Below are 17,996 nucleotides of genomic sequence, written 5' to 3' on the forward strand. Positions count from 1 at the left end.
ATGTGCAAAGGATTTTTGAGATGTATTAAAGGATTTGAGAAACTCTACAAGAAAATAATAAAGATGGCTTCCTAGAGGAGACAAAGCCAGCATTTTCTTAAAGGACAAGTTATAATTTTCCAGATGGAGGAAGTACCAGGAGAGGTAAGGAAGTTCTTGAGGGAAAGTGGTGACCATATGCAAAGGCTAAGGAGAGAAATAGCATACTGTATGCATGGAAATACAAGTATGATTAAAGGCAGAGCTGAAGTAAAGCTCTGTAGCCAGAAGTAAAGCTAAAGAGATATATTGTACCCATTCAAGAGCTCCATTCTAGATATTCTGGATTTAACCTGACGGAAGTTGTAGGGGGGAGCGAGGGAACTAGCAGGTCTGTGACATGTTAAAACTGGATTTTAAATAAACCTTGTTTTTTGGAGGATAATTTTTAGGAGTAAAATTAGGGGCTAGGAGATGAATTAGGAAGCCATACCAGTAGTCTAGAGAGGAGCCATCAGTCCTACAGCAGGGAAATAAATTCTGCCAAAAACTGATGTGAGCTTGCAAATGGATTCTTTCCCAGTTATTCCTCCAGATGAGAATACAGCCCAGCTGACACTTTCATTACAGCCTTGCAGAAGACCCAGATAAGCTGTGCCCAGACTCCTGGTCCATAGAAACTTTGGGATAATAAATGAGTGTTGTTGTAATCCTCTAAGTTTGTGGTAATTTGTTATGCAACAATAGGAAACTAATACAAATATTTACTATAAAATAAATTTGTTTCTGTGTGGACAGGTCAGGTCCCCAAAATGCAAAAGATTTCTGTAGCTGGTTTTTTAAATTTACATTTGCCAGGTTAACCTTTAATAGCCTGCATAACTTGCCTATCTTTTGACCCTCCAAAATGGTTTGGCAACTCAGATTCAGTTTACAGAAATTCCCCTCAGCAATAGATTTAAGTATCTGTGTTCTCAGTGTCCAAAATCCTGAGTTCTTGAGTGATATTTCTGGGAGTATTGCTTAGCTGTCAATGAAAATGCCTTTTCTCTATTGCGTTGATCTCATGCCAAGAAGGTAAAATTCCCAAAATTGTCTGAAAGTTTTGATTGATTTTAATGACAATGAAGTCTATTGACATCAAGCTAAATACCATTTCCAACAGCAACAATGTTGCCAAGTATTATCAGAAATCTCTGAGAATCCAGGGGAAGTAATTTCCAAAGGCAAAGTCCGTTAAGTGGAGTTCTTTGTCAATCAACACCTGATCAGGGAGCCTCTTTTTGTATCATATTTGAAGGACACTCTTCCATTCTCCAGTTTTGTTCAATCTCCTCTCTGAGTGGCATCTCTTCAGCCTTCTGATATTTTGTCCTAGTTGTGAAGTTCTTCTAAGCTTCTGAGAAGATTAAGAAAATTCAGCAGCAAGACCATTATCATTTAATACTCACCTGCATCAGAAAGCTACAAAGACAGAAATATGTAGGAGGAAAGAAAAAGGGACACATCTACAGCTCATTTCTCAAAAGGTTACTGTCCCACTATCCCTGGACCAATACAATGACCTTCTGTTGGCAATGACCATACCCTAAATGTCTCTGTAGCCCAGGGCACAATAACTGATACTAGTAGGCAGTCTAATGTTTCTTTACTTGTGGTCAGAGAATGGAAATTTTTGCAGAATGAAAGTGATAGTCTTCTCCAACATGCTATGAGAATTCTGTATTTCTCAGGCACAGACATAGGAATTTAGTCTGATTTCATGAAAGCCATAAGCATTGACCTGGGTTCCATGTGATGAGTCAAATTTAGAGAGACAAAAGTTTTAAAAGATTATGTAAAGTGGGAAGAAGTGCTCATAAAGACAACAGATTACATACGTAATGGAGGAGGATGGGTATGGTCAAGGAATTTAGGGTGAGGGTAGGAGTCGATGGCCAAAGATGGGAAAGAACTCTGCCTTATTTGAATGTAGTATAGCAATTGCAAAGAAATGGAGATAAAGTGAGGTTATAATGGATTAGAAGGAAATTTACATATCTCGGTGAGAATTATAAGCTTGACATGGAGTGTCTCTCCTTAAACTTTACCTTTTTTAGAAGCTTTTCATACTACTCCTCTTTGATTTAGGAGCTTTTCCTTTATTCTCCTATAGTTACATTTTTCACAAGATAATGTAAATGTCAGTCTCCTTGCCACTCTCTCCCAGTGAATTAAAAGCAACTCAAGCACAGAGACAATGCCTTCTTTTGTCACAAAGAAAAAAAAAGGGGGCAAATAGACAGGCAAGAAGATAGGAAGAAAAGAAAGAAATAAGATACTAGACTTCAGAGTCAAAAGAAGCCTCTAATGGCGTGCCATGTACTAGCTTAGCTCTTAAGAAAGCCAACCAAACTGTAATCTTCAATTTCCTCATCTAAAAAGTAGAGTTAATAACAGCTATCCAATCAACCTCAAAAGATAATTGCGAAGGTCAAAAGAGACATTGAAGACAAGAGCACTTTGGAAAGTGTAAAACTTCACAAAAGTGACTTGCTATTTCTAGGCTCTTCAGTAAAGTAATGCCATTACAAATTCAGTGTTTTTTTTTTTTTTTTCCTCTTTTCATATGAGAGCTGCTGCCACAGAATGGCCGCTGACAGACAAGTGGTATAGGTTTCTGCCTGGGAACCAAACCTGGGCCACCAAAGCAGAGTGTGCTGAACTTAACCACTAGGCCACTGGGGCTGGCCCATAAATTCAGTGTTTTGAGAAAATTAATATGCTGTGGGAAGGAAAAACAAAACTCTAGTTTTAAGGATGGTCATAAATAGCATAAATGAAAATTCTATTTATAATATAAAATGTTAGAAATGATAACAATAAGGAATTGCTTAAAGAAATGTCCATTTAGTCATAAATGAGACTATTGTGTAGCCAAAATAATGGTGTAAAAGAACTTTAAATTGTATGGGAAATTAGTAATACTATATGAAAAAGCTTTCAAAACATTACTTACAAGTGATCATGTATATATGTGTATATGTATGTGCAATCATGCAAACAAATATAACAAAACGGTAATATTATAGATTGTTTTTCTTATTTTTGCTTTTTTTTTTTTGTGAGAACAGGTTGTAAGTTGCAGGTAACAGAACTTGTCCCCTCATGTACATCAGCTGGTGTTAATTTCATACCCATGTCCTAGCTTCAGGAGAGGCTAGGAAAGGAAGCAGCTGTCATTTCCAGCTTTTATGTAGAATGAAGACTTATTCAGAAAAGAAGAAGAAGAAAGGGATGACTGCTGTGTGACCAATCAATGTTCTCTACCACAAAAATGTAATGATTGTGTCACAAAAAAAGAAAATGAATCCAGTAGTAGACATATCCTGGTGTGAGAGAGATTGGAACAGAGAAACATAGTCTCCATTTCCTCTTTGGGTTGGCTGCCTGTGTTCTCAAATCGATTCTCTAGAGCAGTGAAGGGGAAGGGGTACTGGGAGAGAAGTCACGAGACTTGAGTTCCAGCCAACTCTCAATCCTCAATTAGTTGTATGACTTGAGGCATATTCCTTAAACTTGTTTATTTCCTAATTTACACAGAGTAAAAGTCCCTTCTGGCTCTGAAATGTTATGTTTCTCTGAGAATGAGAATATATTTTCCTGGCCACAGACAGTCAAATATTCTTTCTTTCAACATTTATTTGTTTAAAACACAGGAAATGTCTAACTCTTTGCAATGGATTTTCTGAGGCAAGTAGAAAAAAGGAAAGTTATAATGTGTTGCATTATGTGTTAGGGTTTATTAACTAGTTTACACATCAGTACCACCTTTTGACATTAGAAAATAGCATTCGCCACTATTTAGATGAGGAAAGGAGGGCCAGGGAGGTGAACTAGTTGGGAAACATTTATACCCAGGTACATCTGACTCCAAAGCCAATGCTATTCCCACTAATCATGCTTTTATGTTTCTGACCTTGTTTTACATGATAACTTTAAACTCATAAGGACAGATATCTATCTTGCATGGGCACTGGAATGTACTGAATATATATTGGTTTAAGGAAAGGATGAAAGAAAGAGAGAGAGGAGAGACATTGTAAAGATTTTGAACCATGTAAGCCCCCTTCTCCCTCAAAAAATGAAAGAAAGATAAGAAAGAGAAAAAGAGAGAGAGAGAGAGAAAGTGGGAGGGAGGGAAGGAAGGGAGGGAAGGAGAAAGGAAAGAAGAAAAGTAGAGAAGCTTTCAGGACAATAATGATTCAAATGCTTCTTCAGCAGAAATGGATGGATGAATTGAGGTTAAATTAACTTCATTGTTCAGCATTTTCCACATAGGTTTGATGTTAGATTCTTCCCCATTTCTAATGGAGTCTTTGGTGGGAGGCCAAGGGGGTGGCTGATGATTGTATTTAATTATGTTCAAAGAAAGTTACAGAATACTTAGCAGATGTCAGGCTTGCAGCTGGGATCCCCCAACAAATGCTACTCTGCTATCTCGCCTTCCACGTGATTGCACCAAAGCAGGGCCCAGAAAATGCCCAGCAGACACACTGGCTAGGGCTGAGTGAGAAAAGATAACAAATCTTGAGGAAACATGTTGTCTATTATTCCTCATAATGAGAGCTGCCAGAGTGTACACTGAGCAGGCCTCCAGCTGATACTGGGACACAAAGGATCTTAATGCATCCCACACAAGGATGTCATCTGCAATCTGGAGCGACAAAGGAGATTGAAGCCTTGGAAAGCAGGCCTTGTTTCTTGACACTGTATACCCCGGGGAGGACAAATAACAACCACACAGTTTGCTTTCCCAAGCCCCATAGGCATTCAAAAGAAGCCTGTTGACTGCAATTAGGATACCTCAGCTTTTAAAAGCCGACCCTCTGAGCAGCCAGTGGGATTCTATCATGGGCTATTGTGTGAGCATGTTTCAGATTTACCGTGGAGGCAGACTCACTGAAGGAGATGACAAGGAGAAAAACCCTAATAACTTAAAATTCACAGACCCCTCAAAGGGGTCTTCACTGATGCCTCCCAGATAGAATAGGCTAGTTTCACACTTTGTAGGGAAAAAAGTGATCCTTTTTCTAGTTCTGTCAAACTAGGCCCACCTAAGAGGTCACCTACACATGGTTCCTCTACAAGCTAGTATTTCCTTATCTCTCCACCTAAAGGCTTTCTCTCATGACAGTGCTCTTAGTATAGGTCAGGCCAGAAGTTCTGGGGAGTTAATCCTCCAGGATTTACTCTCAATGGATGAAGAGCGTGTGGATGAGTGCCCAGATTCCTCACACTTGGTGGAGCACCACTATGGTATATTCTGCATCTCCCAGTAAATCCCAAGCCGAGTTGAGCCTTAGATGTCGTAGTGGTAATCCACTGATTTTGACATCCATTAATGGCCTTCCTCCTTTCCCTATCTCCCCTCTCTATTCCTTCACCTTGATTCCTAAGATTGCATCTCAAATAAACTACTTGCACCAAAATCCTTGTTCCAGACTCTGCTTTTATGGGAAATCAAATTCAGGGAGTTGGCCAAGGCATTTCAGGATCTCCTTCAATACTCTCATTTACAAACCTTGGAGAGTTCCCCATTGCCTATGACATAAGTAGAAAAATCTCAGAGGGGCATCTGTGATTCTTCTTAGCATGGACCTACGCTAACTTCCAGACTCATGTATAACCCTTCTTTCTCCGCAACACACCAATTCCAGGATACTCTATAATTTCATGTTTTTAAGCCTTAATTTATGGACTTCCTTCAATCTGAATTCCTCACTTTGCAGATGCATATTTCTTCTCCTTCATCCTCGTTAAGTGATTTTTTTGTGTGTGTGTGAGGAAGATTAGCCCTGAGGTAACATCCAATGCCAATCCTCCTCTTTTTGCTGAGGAAGATTGGCCTTGGGCTAATGTCCGTGCCCATCTTTCTCTACTTTATATGGGACGCTGCCACAGCATGGCTTGACAAGCGGTGCATTGGTGCGCACCCGGGGTCCAAACCTGCAAACCCCAGGCCTCCGAAGCGGAGCTCACTCACTTAACCGTTAGGCCACCGGGCCGGCCCCATGTGATTTTTTACCCAATGAAGTTTTTTATGCTTCCAAAAATAGAGAAAGGTTCTTCCTCTCTAAGTCACCATAACCTTTTGCAGGTACCTCTATTAAAGCATTTATGGCCTTCACCAATAAACTACGAGCGACTTCAAAGTAGACGTAGTATTTTTCTGATCTTTGTGTTCTCAATTTCTGTCACAGTGCCTGACACTTAATAGATGCCCAATAGAAACGTGTTCTTTGAATGACTAAATGAATAAAGGAATGAAATATCAATGATTCATTTTCAAGGACAGATGTTTGATGATTGTGCTCCTTTCTCTCCCATTCTAGGTAAGACGCAATAATAGAATTTTCCATCCTAGGTTATCTACGAAGTCAATGATTTTTTCTCAAGGACAGGGGAAATAAAAAATGTTATAATTTACCAGAATGAATGCTTTATTGAAATTTTGGTCTGTGTCTTCCTTTTAAAGCATACATTTCAAAATATAATATACTCTGTACTGGTGACCAACACAGGGAGGGATTATGACTAAGGCAGTGAGCTTGGCAAATGGGATCTGGTGAAACAGTAGGAATTTGGAACCACAGGACCTAAATTCACTTCCTGGTTTTGCTAGAGGTTTCAGTCAAGTTACTTAAGATGTCTGTTCCTTTTATCTATAAAATGGAGGTGATATATAATTTGCAGTGTATTTTGAGACTTTTAATGAAATATCATATGCAAATGCACTTTGTAAAATGTTGTGACTGCACACACATACATGTGTATATATATATATACTTCTGTATCTCTATATACATATATTTGCCTATTTATAATTCATAATTTTAATGATAAATATTATATGTAAAATAGACCTTCAGGAACCAAAATGAATACTACAAAATGCAACCTAGAGATGCAGGGCTTGATATGGAGCCAGAAATTTTAGCAAAAATTTGCCTTTGAGCTAGATCCCCAATACGTGAGAACCTGTCCTAATTTTAAAGGCCTCTGAAGAAGTAAGCACTTCCATTGCTCAGATATTCTCACAATTTGAATTGGGACATTTAGGCACTATACACCTAATTATATAAAACAATATAAGCATAGGTATTTTTTCAAAATATGCAGGAAAAAGTTTCTGTGATCAAGACAGCACAAATGTAGTTTTCTCATTCTAAGAGAAGTTGATTCCAGGAGTGACACTTGATATCTTCCTCACTCTCACAGAATAATTCAAGTGGTTTCCCAGGGTGTTGCAAAATTTAATGCTTCTGGTTTCCAGGAAGAGGAATTATTCCTGCAAGAAAATGTGCCAGCAGTGCTATATGGCATGTGGGATTATGCAATCCCACACACTGACCAGAATGGGATACTTGTCTGCATAGTCAGCAGTTAGGATTTATGGGATCCTATGTGTCATATGTCTGCCCAAAGTTTAATGATGCAATGGGATGGGGCAAACAGAAAGGCTCTGGGAGAGATGGATGCAGGAAAGAGACTAGCCACAGCTACCAGAAGTAGGTCCAGTCGATCAACACAACCCCAAACGCAGAGTTGACAACAAAATGGTACTCAGGAAGCATTTATTTTGAGATAGGGGTTGAAAGAAGTGCATATAGAGGCTTAATGAGGGGATAGAATTCAGAGCAAGTGATAGTCAGGAGTCTAGGTAGTTGGTAGGTATCAGGGAAGATCTACCATTGGGTAAAAATGCCTCAGGCATGTAGGCAAGGAGCCAGGGCCAGAACGTTAGTTCCTGGTAACTGGCTTGAAAAGAATAAACCCAGATCCCACTTTTAGAGGTATGAGTTCCCAAAGAAAAAGCCGAGAACAAAGAACTAAACAGGATCTGGTTACCAAATATGAGGTGCAAATGTGGACCATGTCTCAGAAATAGGGTAGAACTGGGTACACAATCAGTCCTTGAGGCTGAGTCCCAGACTACTAGTTACATCCCTTCTATCTTTTTTTTTTTTTTTCGATGAGGAAGATTCGCTCCGAGCTAACATCTGTGCCAATCTTCATCTATTTTGTATGTGGGTTGCTGCCACAGCATGGCTTGACGAGTTGTGTGGGTCCATGCCCGAGATTGGAACCTGGGCCACCAAAGCGGAGCATGCCAGGCTTAATCGCTATGCCATGGGGCCAGCCCCACATCCCTTCTACCTTGGGTTAGGAAAATCCCTAAGGACTAGGACCAAATCAAGCCTGTAGATTAGGCTAAAGTCGTTCTGGTTAGGGAAACTGGTGATATGCGAGGGCTAGCAGCCAGGCAGAGACTTATATTTTGAGTGTTGCAGTATAAAAATAATTGTCCATCAATGGTTAGAAAATCATCAGAGCATAAGGCATTTTTTGTGTCTCACTGATCAACCCTTCAGAATCACTTTCTTTGAGAAATCAGACCTCCAGTGTTCTACATGCTTCTCTTAGGAGAAGCATTTTTTTTTCCTCTGGAGTTTTGGGATTAGATCTCTATCAGAGATCTTGTCTTGAAGGATAAAGTAATGACTTATTCAAGTTTCATGGTGGAAATTATGGTTTCTCAAATCCAATTACATTCCAGCTGGCAAATAGCACTGGCTGTCTCAAAACCCAAACATCTGGAAGAAAGCTTGAATTGGCCATCTCTCTGCCTCTTATGTCCGAAACCTTTCTTAGATAGTAGATTAGAAAACTCATTTTTGGCTGAACAAGGTAAATATATTCTTTTAACCATCAAATCTCTGAAGCGACATAAAATAGACCAAATGAGATATAGAAGGCACAAAAGTCACTGTAGTTCTAATTTATTTAATAATTGTGTATCAACTACAATGCTAAAACCAATGAAACTATGGATATGCTGCTAATAAACCATATATTTTGACTCTAAAAGACAAAACTGATAATTCATTTATTTATGGGTTGGTTGGTCAGTTAATTGGATGGTTCATTTGTCCAAAGGCTGATCTGAATGGAGCTGTTGCTTGGACATATGTAGACTCAGGGATTGTAAAGAAAAACTGAAATTAACGTGCTCACATTTAATCTTGACCTTCATTCTTTAAGAACTTCTTTCTTAGGTTTAGCAGGAAACACTGCTACAAGGAAACTCTCAGTCTGAGACTCTTGAACTGTTTACTAATTCTGTGAATACAAGCAACCTCTTTATACTTTCTGGTCCTTGGTTGCTTCATCTGTAAAATGTAGATAGCAATAACCATTGCCAGGTTTGCTGTGATGATTACAATAGATAAAGTAGGCAAAGACGTGCCAAACAGTTGGCACTCATTACATGGCAGTTATTTATCATTATTATTATTATTATTATTATTATTATTATTAAGCTCTGAAGCAGAGAGCAGCAGACTGGCACCATACACCAACAACATTGAGAGTTGTTGCTTGAAATGACAGGGGTTTACAATGCCCAATCTGTAATAATTAGTGAAAGGAGTCAGGAGACAGTTGACATCAGTGACAGTAAAATGTGTTCCTTTGGATACATCTAGAATTCAGCTGTGGAAAAAGTTCATTCCCTTCTTCCCTTTTAAGGACATCCATATAAATATCAGACAAGGCTTAGCCGAATGTCCTCTTTCCCGTTCACACATGGCAGCAAATCTTTACTAGAGGCTTCCTGCTAAAGTTCCCCAAATCTGTCTGCCTGTTTCCTGTTGGGAAAATATATTTGATACTATCCTTACTGTCTGAAATTCTTCTTATTCTAGCCACTCTGAGAGTTAGCGTTTGAAAGACTAGAAGATTAAAGGCAATTTATTTCCTCTTAGATTCTTTGCCTGCAGTTAAATTTAATGACCTAGTATGATAATTTTATGAGAAAAGTTACTCCGAATGTAAACTGATATTCCTAAACTCCGAGGGAAGCATTTTATCTAACAAAAATATTAACTACTAATATAAAAATGCATTACATCTTTTTTTTCCCACGTCAATGCTTAAACTCTTTCCGTGTCAATATTTAAATGGACAAAATATTCTTTCTTTGTCACAAATTTTCTGAAAATCTAAATTCATTGACTCATTCAACAAATGTTTTTTGGGTGACTAATACACCTCAGGCACTGTGGAATTTTTTTTCTGGGAAACAATAACAAACAAGACAAATATCTTAATCCTGTCCTCATGGAGGTTAGAATCTAGCAAAAGAAATAGAAATGAAGCAATAAATTGACCTAATATGGTGGAAAGCATGCTTTTTATTAAAGCCAGGGAGTCAGAGGAAAGGGATGTTTCTCTGGTGAAGAGACTGTTTTTATTTACAGAAATATCTTGGTGACCTTTCTCAGTATGAAAAACCACACACTTAGAGTGATTTAGTGGATTTATTCAGTGGTTCTTGAATCTGGCTGCATATTAGAATAACTTAGGTAAATTCAAAAAAACAAAAACTGATGCTTGAGCTTTACCCCCAGAACTTCTGATTTTACTGCTTGGGTGAGACCTGAACATAGAGATTTTTGTAATGCTCACTAAGTGTTTCTAATAGGTGAGTCTAAGAGTGTTTTTAATTGCTGTGCTGCCATGTGCAAGAACTCCACCTCCTAACACTACCACTGCCACCACCCCCAACTTTTCAGGAAAGTCTGAAACACACCAGCTTGTACTCTGTTCAGCAAAAGAATAGGGGTCATATTCTACGAGGAGCAAAGAGGTGTAAAAATGGGTCCCAATGTACAGGTAGCAAGATGTCGATAATTTGCATGCAGCTATATTGGGATTTGGATACAGAAATGATGAAGAGAAATTTGAGTTCTCTACTAATTCCTGAAATACTTAGAATATTCTGGACTTCCATGTGTGGTATGAAAGTTCAATCCATTTGTATTTAAATATTACAGAAAATTATGATTCCATAAGTCCAGAAGACTAGGGCACTGCCAGGGAGCTGGCATCTCTTTTACCTGTAAATAAATAAATACATAAATAAATAATTACATTATACTACATTACATTTAAATGAGTGCTATGAAAAAGAAAATGCAAAGAGATATGTAGCAGGGAGAGGTCACAAAGAGCTTCCTGGAAAAAACAAAATTTGCGCTGAGACCATGCAAAAGCCTTGTAATGGAAAATGTGTGTGTGTGTCTAGCAAGGAAGTAAATAAACCCAAAGATGGGGAAACAGAGAATTATAAAGAGACAAAACAGGTGAGTGAGGCAAAGCCAGTTCATGTGTTAAGTAGAACATGTGAGGGAGAACTGAGCCATCAAGGATGCTGATACTTTACAAGAAAAAAGAGAGAGGAGAATAAGAAAGAGCAGACAAGGCAGAGGTAGAAGAATATAACGTGAAGACTAAAAAGAGAAACTGTCTGACCAGTCTATGATACCTCCCACACACAAAAAACCACCAAAAGCTTTACTTATATCATAGCTTTGAAAAAAGCCATCATCTTTCTATCTCATTCTTGCATATCTATGAGTAAAGAGATTAAACTAGATCATCTCTGAAAATCCAGATATCGGAGGCAGCTTAGCACAGTGGTTAAGGGCATAGGCTATGTCATCTGATTGGCTGGGCACAAATCTTGACTTTAGAAATTACGGGCTAAGGGATTGTGAGTGACTTCCTCTTTCTATGCCTTGGTTTCTGTGTCTGGAAAGGAAAATAATAATACTCCCACCTCAAAACATTTGGGGGAAATAATTGAGGTAATATATATATTTTAAGTGCTATTTCAGGCCATTATCATGATGGTAATGCTTGCATACGATGATATAATGTATAACCATATGATTTTTTATTATCATCTGAATAATTTAAAGTGTTTTGTATAAGGTGATGTGTATTGACTAAGAAATATTGTCATCATGTTAGCCAGGCTCCCCTAGATATGGCATACGGACAGAAAGAAACTAGTACACTTTTCATCTCAATTGTTCTCATTAAGTTTTTTATCGAATCAGTTATTCAAATATTGATCAAACCTATCTTTGTAAGACATTGTCCAAGTGTTGAAGTGACTTCAGTGATGAATCACAAATAGCTACTCCCCTTAAGACACTTGCAAACTGAAGTGTGAACTATAAAGGTATAAAAATTACCAAATTATAAAGCAATACATTGTCAAATGCCGTAAGAAAGCTAAAACGAAAAAAAGTTAAATCTCCAAGTGAGGTAAAGAAGGAGTGATAAAATTCTGGCAATCTCTAGTATGTGACCTTAATGTTTCTCTTTTACATACTAAATTTTGAAAAAGTTTCTTTTATTGTTAGTACCGGGGGACTCTAATTTTGCTCCCTGAAAATGAAGAAATGATTGAAACAAGATTGCCCTTTGATAACTAAGCAATAAATCAACTCATTTGACTGGACCAAAAGTATGACAGATTAGTTCAAAGCGATGTCATCACAGAGTTAAAAATAGAATAAGTGGATCACAAGAGGAATCACAGGAAAAAGAGTCAAAAACACGAAGTGGAAACAAGCAGTGTAGAAGCGGAGGGAAATCCTTAGTCTTTGTTTTGACTCTGAGTTTTTCTGATCCCCGTGATAAAGCCACTCCAAATCTGGAAATGCAGGTGGCTTATCACAGAGACAGTGATCTTAGCTAAAGACGTACCCTGGCATATCTGCTCCTGTCGCCAAGAGAATCATGGTTGTGAGATGTACCACGTGACATCTGAGTCATCAAACTCCTTCCATCTGATTCCACGTTCATGAAGCAACCTCTGATTAAGATTTGGCTTCCTGTGTACATCTGCCTACAGGCACTCAAGAGGTTGATTATATAGACTTTGAGTATATCCAGTTGTCTTAAAATTGTGCAGTAGCTTCTGATTACAATTTGGCATCCTGTTTATCTTGACTACATGAAGAAAATAAATCAGTTATGTGAACCTAAGTATCTCTGATTGTGTGACAATGATTTCTCATTGTAAACTCAAAAGTTGACATTATTTATATACATAGGTCTCATGATCTTGGTCCATTTTAATCTATCTCAACAGATTGATCTGTTCTTCATGTGATGACAAAACTAGATATATGAGCTTGCAACACTGAGATTCTGAGACATGGTACATTCCATAGAGTATATATCTCTTTCTTGTGGAAATGATGTCATGCTTTTGCTGTTGTGGCAAGACCCATGATGCTGGTTATGAGGATTTTCTTTTCTCTGAAATTTTAGTTCAGTTCTTCCTGGTTCAAAAACTTTTTAGCCATCCCCAAAATAGTGGGTAGAAGCCATGGATTATTTTGTTAGAGCACAACGTAATGTCGTATAATAAATTCACCCCTAATCACAGTGGCTTAAATAAGATAAAAATTTCTTTTCCTCAGATGTAACAGCCCAAAATTAGGTGATTTGTCAAATGTGGGTAAATTTTTCCACTCCACGAGGTAATCCAAACATCCAGGCTTATGCAGTGGCTCTGCCATCCTCAAAATGTGGCTTGTATTTCTGGATTCAAGGAGGCTGGTTCAACAGGTGCCATCTTGCACTTCCCAGTAGGTGGGAAGGAGGCAGAGAGGAAATTTGGGTAAGCAAACAAGTAGTTTTGTGACGTTAAGCTAAATTTACCTCTCTAAGACTCAGTTCCTACTTCAGGATAATGAAAAGAAGTATATCTATATCATCATATTTTCATGAAGATTAAATAAGTTAATACATTTATTTACTTTAGCAAGACTACTTGACTATATAGCAAGCACTACATGACTTATTATTATTAACCTCACTTTATTGTTTTGAAATGGCCTTGATAAGAACAGAGATTTGAATCAGAGAATGGACATGCATCATTGAGCAAACTTCAAAAAGTAATACAGTTGTTACTGTTATCTTATATTTGGAAAAGCAGTATATCACATCCTCTGTCATATATGATATAGGGTCGTGAGTGAGGCTACAATGACTCTTATCCACATATTCCCCATACTTTGTTTTAATGTCTTTAATCATTAGGGTTTCACCACAGGTGATATTTGTTTTCTCTTTTATTGAATTCGTCCCTTTCTCTGCAGCAAGTTAATCTCTGTTTCTTAATGCTTTGCTTCTCTCCTTCTTCTTCCTCTCTCTTTTCTCTCTTTCCCTCCCATCCTCTCTCTCTCTCTCTCTGTTTCCACACACACACACACACACACACACACACACACACACACACACATGGTTGCTCTGTGATACAGGCAGAATAGGTATCTCAGAAGTCTTCCAGAAATATTTATGATTAGGAATAAACTGGAGACTGATATGATTCTGAAGACCATCAGAATGACAAATGTGGTCAGAAAAATTACTCTGGAAATTGTTTTCAAAATGGCATTGGATTGCATTTTGCTTGTTATTTATTGTTAATTTAATAAATATTTATTAAGCATCTACAGTGAGCTAATATTTGTGTTCAGCACTGGGAACTCAATGGCAAGAAACATCTGGCAGTGCCCTTGCTCTGCTGGAGCATGAGGTCTAGTGGGGACACAGACATTAATGAGAGAATAATACATGCAAAGGTAAAATTTCAGTCAGCGGGCATGAAGTTTCAGTCAAGCAAAATGAATAAGCTCTAGAGATCTGCTGTACACCATTATACCTACAGTCAACAATAATATATCATAGACTTAAATATTTGCTAAGAGGGTAGATCTCAGGTTAAGTGTTCTTTCCATAGTAAAAAGAAAAAAAAAGTGTGAAACCTGACACTAAAGAAGTTCTTTGAGCATTCCATTCTATTAAGCCTTGTAGGGGGGTGGGGATTAGACATAGGCTGGAGGTTCAGGGGCAACTTCAAGGAAGGACAAGTGAGCAGAAACCTTAAATAAGAAGGGCTTTTGTTCATTTGTTTAGTTAAAGAATGCAAGGGAGGAGTGAAGAATATTGTTCCAGATGATGACCTGTGGTCAATTAACATGTTGCGTATTGTCTTCCAGATTATTATCTGTGATTGTTTATACATAAGTATACATCATACTACATATTCTATCTTGGAACTTGGACAATAGACAATATCTATAAATATGGGGCCTTGGTTTCTTCACCTATATATTGAGACATTACACAAAATGTTTCCTCAAGTGTCTTTCAGAGTTAAAATCTAAAATCTCATGACTTCATAAGTTTTCACAGATCATGCAAAAAAATGTCATACTGGAAGAACAACACATGTTAGACTCATTTTTTTGTTAAATATCAAATGTAAGCCTTAGAGGATTGTTCAGTCATTATCAATATCTGGTCATCAAACTAGAACACATTTTCCCAAAACATCTACTGTTTTGTGTCCTGTTCTCACACCTTAAACTCATGTACAACTGCAACAATACCTAGTAATAGAACTAATAAATGCTTAATAATTAAATGATAGCAATAAAAATAAAATAATTTTAACCTAGGAAAATATGATAAATATAATAAATGAAGTTAATAACCTAATTAAAATTAATATATTAAAATAATGTAAGACCCACAAAGATAATATCTAGGACTTTGGCAGAATTGAAAAGAAAATTAATTATTTTGGGTAAGGTAGGGTAAACAACATTTTGTAGAAGGCAATTTTCATGGACTATCTCATTTGATCTCCACAAATTCAATGAAGTATGTAATATTATTACTCATTTTAAAGGTACGGAAATTTTCATTCTGATAGATTGTTATCTAGCCTAAAGCAATGCTAAAATTCAGCGATTTAAACCCTAGTGAATCCATGAATTGAATTGATTGCTGTCTGATTCAAATATCTTTTTTCCACTAAATTCCTGTTTTGCAATCTATACCTACATTTAGAAAGTGCCAACTCCCCTCTTCTTCCAATTCTCTTCTCCACTAAAGATTTTCATTTTCCTCTCTTATCAAACTTGTTTTAGAAGAGGAAAGAAAACTCACAATGAAATCTCTATGTTAGTAACTAGAAGAACATTCAAGCAGTTCTGTCTTTATTAGAATTAGCACCTTGACCTAAAAATTAAAGTTCCGTTCATACAATCCCAGTACCACCATTTCAGAAGACCAGAAGGCTATCTGCAGTACATGGGTTCATGTTGGTTTACTTAAAGCCATACTCCCTGGGCAGCTGCCCAATCTACTCAGGTGTGCAAAAACTCACACGATCCAACGAGAAAAGTACACAAGCCATCTCACTCAAGTTTAACCTTTGTAGCCAGAACTGTGCAGGTCAAACTTGGAATAAGAAGTGAAGAGTCTTCCAAGGGTGACATTTTGCCCTCTGTGGATAAAGTTTTGTTAGGATTTTACTAATAAACACTTGCTGGATAGAATCAGCCCCAATCTTTGACATTCATATAGTCCTTTCTGGACCCTGAGATGATGATAGATAGATAGATAGATAGATAGATAGATAGATAGATAGATAGATGATAGATAAATAGATAGATAGATAGATAGACAGATTTGCAGATAAAAATATTTAGTTTTATTGGGTTGCGTTGGTTTGAATTGCTTAGCCATTATCACTACCATCAGCAGCAACAGCATCACCACCAGCACTATCATCAACATCTTCAACATTCTATAAATTTGCAGGTGACTGGGTTATTCATAAAGCACCTTCATATGTGCTATCTTGATTTCCTTTTTTTCCCATGTCATTAGTTACTTGCATTAATCAGGAAAATGTTTCCACTTACAGGAGAGGAAACCTATTCATGATAGGTGAAATGGATTGTTTAAGGTCACACACATGAGCAAAATAGATAAAACATAGCATAGCTGGCATAACATGGATAGCAAAATAAGTCTTCTAATACAAGTCTTGTAACTCCAAATCTCTCGCCACATGACATGTTTGAAAAATTATCTTCTGTATACAATTTATTTTCTTAATTTAACTACTCTATCAAAGGCTTATTTTGAGTATAATTCTTATAACGTCATTCATATCTTTTTAGTTATTTTAACTAATCTCGTGGGATGCTTTAAATGTTATTGAATATACATTCATAACTATTTTTGTTGTTTATGGTCATCTTCTGATCCACAACTAGCTCTTCTCTTACTGTCTTCAACTGTTTTTGCAAATTCCTGTGGTATTCTGAGACCCAATTCCAACATCCTGGGGGGAGGCATACCCGCACCTCCAACAAGCAATTCTTAGATACTAGCAGGCTGTTCAAGAATTCAACTCAGTGCTGATAGTATGTACCCAGAGATAGCATCAGATTCCACAGGTTAAGGGTTCAGTCCTACAAGACTACCCCTCCCCCTGCCCCACTTCAGACACCAGTTGCAAGCCCAGGTTGTTACCTGTGCCTCTTACCTACTTGCTACAGATTGGAGGTTCCCACTACCCCCTCCTTGTACTTCAGATGTCAATTCCAAGTCCAAGTTGTTACCTGTACTTCTGACCAACTGGCTATAAATCAGAGGTTCCCACAACTCTCTCCTTGGGTTCAATTAATTTTTTAGAGTGGCTTGCAGAACCAGAGAAACATTTGACTAGATTACCAGTTTATTACGAAAAGATATAACTTAGGAACAGCCTGATGGAAGAGATGCACAGGGCAAGGTATGGAGAAAGGGCATGGAGCTTCCATACCCTCTCCAAGCATGCCACTCTTCCCAAATCTCCATGTTTTCACCCACTGGGAAGCTCTTTGAACCCTGTTCTTTTGGGTTTTTATGGGGGCTTCATTACATAGACATGCTTGATTACATAATTGGCCTTTGGCAATTGATTCAACCTCCAGCTCCTCTCTCCTCCCAGGTCAAGAGTAAGACTAAATGTTCCAACTCTGTAATCTTATGCTTGGCTCCACTGAAAACCAGCCCCCCCTCCTTAGGCCTGCTCCAAAATTCCCCTCATTAACGTAACAAAAGACACCTCTATCACTCTCATCACTTAGGAAATTCTAAAGGTTTTAGGAGCTCTGTGCCAGAAAAGGGGATGAAGAAAAAATATATCTCTCTTATTATAAATCACAATATCATAAAATACTCCCAATGTGATTAACATGATGTCCTCAAATTTCACCAAATGTCACATGGAATAAATGTCATGGTATCAGGTAAAACCTCCATGA

Source organism: Ceratotherium simum, chromosome 23 (genome assembly GCF_057802395.1).
Source record: "Ceratotherium simum simum isolate JZ-2026a chromosome 23, ASM5780239v1, whole genome shotgun sequence".
In the NCBI taxonomy this organism is placed as follows: domain Eukaryota; kingdom Metazoa; phylum Chordata; class Mammalia; order Perissodactyla; family Rhinocerotidae; genus Ceratotherium; species Ceratotherium simum.